Here is a 3,193-nt window from a genome sequence, read left to right on the forward strand (position 1 = left end):
TAGTAGTCAGTTTATAAAAATCATTCTTCATTTTCTAATGAATTACAATGTGATAAAATACATCCAACAAAGGTTAGGCTGAAGAAAATTTCTTTCTGGAGATTCAGAAGGCATTTTCTAACTGGGACAGGGCCATGAAATCAGCATTATGAATGCCAGTGAACATATTGCTGCAGGTGATCAGTTGTGCTGAGGCATTCAAGTAAAGAAAGCACAAGATAACTGAGTAGGTGGCAGGTTTTTTATATCTATATCTTAGAGACTTCTGGGCCCAGGGTTATCTCTAGGGAACAGGGGGCTTGGGGAAAAATCAGAATGTGTATCTTTTTTCATCATTTGTATGTGGACAAAAGCAGGTTGAAATTAACATTTATGTTGCCTTTAGGGTGGTGAGTGGTGGTAGGAAGGAAACCAAATAGGGACAGTCAGAAACAGGATGTTGAGAGAGGCAAAGACCACTTTTATGTTTTGAGTGTCTTGGCATATAAAAAGTGTAGAAAAGCCAAAAGAAGAGGGTTATACAAATAAGCATAGATTGTCAACAGCTTTTATAAAAAGGATCTAATTTATTAGAATGGAGCCTGTCATTGGTCTGTCTCTCTCCGTCTCTTTCTCTTTCTTCTGTCTCATAACACAAAGTCATTTCTTTTTGCAAATCTCAGTACACATCATTCAGCAAAGGGCAAGCACCTTCTCTACTGTGTTATTCTCATCTCTATCAAAATCAGAATTAGACATACTAAAGGTCACTGAGAAAAAAAAAATCTGTTGAATTTAAACAGACATAGAGCAATTTAGGCCACAAATGTAATACTCAATTTGGTCCAGACAGAAAACACTTGTCCATGTTGTGAATCCAGATGGGGGAAGTTGACAGTCTCAGGAGAACTATAGTAGTGCCCCACAGTAAGGATTAAGAAGACAAATTATCTCAGAAGCCAAATCTTCTGAAGTAAATTGTCTGAGGAATCGACCTTTGAAACACTCAAGATGGCTTGCAGTTTGCTTAAAAATGTTTCACCCTGGATACTTCAGAATCTCATTTCCACTTTTGCTATTTTCTCTTCTCTCTCTACTTTTATTTATTTATTTATTTATTTATTTAAAGATTTTATTTATTCATTTGACAGACAGAGATCACAAGTAGGCAGAGAGGCAGGCAGAGAGAGGAAGGGAAGCAGGCTCCCTTCTGAGCAGAGAGCACGATGTGGGGCTTGATCCCAGGATCCTGGAATCATGACCTGAGCCGAAGGCATAGGCTTTAACCCACTGAGCCACCCAGGTGCCCCCTCTCTCTAGTTTTAATGGTAACAAAGGGGACATATTTATCACATCAAGTATATTAAATTTTAACACCCCAAAAGTCCGTTCATTTCAAGTGTGTTTTTTTTCAAGTGACTATAGCTACTTGAAAGAAAAACTAAGCAGGGTATGGGGGTGCTGAGGTGGGTGGTGGGGTGGGGAGGTTGAACCATTGGCAGGGAAACTGGGAAAGGAAATGCAAAAAGCCTGTCAGAGCTGGGTCTGACCTTTCTAAGTAGCCAGACTTTCCAGAGGTGACCTCTGTACTCCAGTGAGTTGTCTGGAGTCCATATGACAACTCCAGGTATGATCAGAAGTCAGGTGCTTGTTAAACTGATGAAACAATTGGGGAATAGAAGAGTATTTTTAAAATTTTTATCAGTGTACAAATGATATAATGAAAACAAAACCAGAAATAAAAAAATCACTCACAATATCACTACATAATGTATCAACTTTTAATGTGAACTTTACATACATACTTAATTTTACAAAGTTGTAAAAATAATGGAGATACCTTTATGTCTTTGTTCTTTATGTAATATTATAAATGGTTTGTCATGTAGTTATATGTTTCTCATAATGTAACACACAGTGGCTGAACAATATTCCTTTAGGGCAATTCATCATGATTTAGAAAGTCTACCATGGGTCATTAAGGTTTTTACTAAATTTTTGTTATTATAAAGAATGTTGTAATGAATATCTTGTTGCATATAGTTTTTGCAACTTCTTGAATTCTTTCTTTACTTAAATTCCTTGCAGTTTAATCACTGAGTGAAAGGGTACAAACATTTAAATTTTTCACAAAATATATTGCCAAGCTGATTTCCCAAAACATAAATAATTGACTAATTTCATTACAACCTTGCCAGGAAACTGGAAGAAACTAAATTAAATTGATAAAAATGTTTTCTCATTATAGTTTTAAGTTAAGCTTTTCTTATTGTTTTGAAGATTGTACATATTCCCATATATTTGTTACATTTTCTCTTGTGAGTACTGTCTTCTCATTTTTTTAAAATTTCTTTTCAGTGCAATAGTATTCATTGGTTTTGCACATCATTTTTGTTTTTTTACATTGGCCATTTATCTACTGGGGACTTGTAATTTTTCTAATTAAAATCCTGAGTAATTAAAGTATGTAGAAATTATATCCATCATATTTTTTTTTCTGGTGTGTAGGAAATGTTTAGTAATCGGAGTTGGAAGAGTTACACAGGCCTTTCCAAAAGTATCTAGATGTTCTGTTGCTCACTGGACACAGCCCAAACTCAGGAGCATACGTGCATGACCCCATACACTGTGGTCTCTGATGCTCCATCCCTGCAGACTTGCCTCTTGCTTCTGGCATCCTCCCTCATTCCTGCACAATGACATGCACTTCCCCCACATGTTCCCGCTCTCTTTTCCCTTCCTCACAACTGCTGGCACTTAGAAATTCCTGTTTACCTTCTTCAGATCCCCTCCCAACCTCCACATCAGGCAGGAAGACTGGATTAGGGGCTATAAGAAGAATCCCCATGCAAGCATGAGGCTTGGCCCTTTTGGACAATGACAGTCCTGGAAAACTGCCCTTTGGTTCACTTTACCCCTCTGTCAACACAGAAGAATGTGCTAGGTGTCGCCAGGGAGCCATCCTGGGTGGGCAGGCAGCCAAAGAGTCAGCTTCTCCCAAAGTGTGAAGAGGGAACAGGATGTCCATGACAAATAGCATGGAGGACAAGGGGAGTTAGAGAAGAGAAGGGAGTTGGGGGAAATTGGAAGGGGAGGTGAACCATGAGAAACTATGGACTCTGAAAAACAATCTGAGGGGTTTGAAGCGGCGGGGGGTGGGAGGTTGGGGGAACCAGGTGGTGAGTATTAGAGAGGGCACAGATTGCATGGAGCA

Source organism: Lontra canadensis, unplaced genomic scaffold (assembly GCF_010015895.1).
Source record: "Lontra canadensis isolate GAN:19392208 unplaced genomic scaffold, GSC_riverotter_1.0 scaffold77, whole genome shotgun sequence".
In the NCBI taxonomy this organism is placed as follows: domain Eukaryota; kingdom Metazoa; phylum Chordata; class Mammalia; order Carnivora; family Mustelidae; genus Lontra; species Lontra canadensis.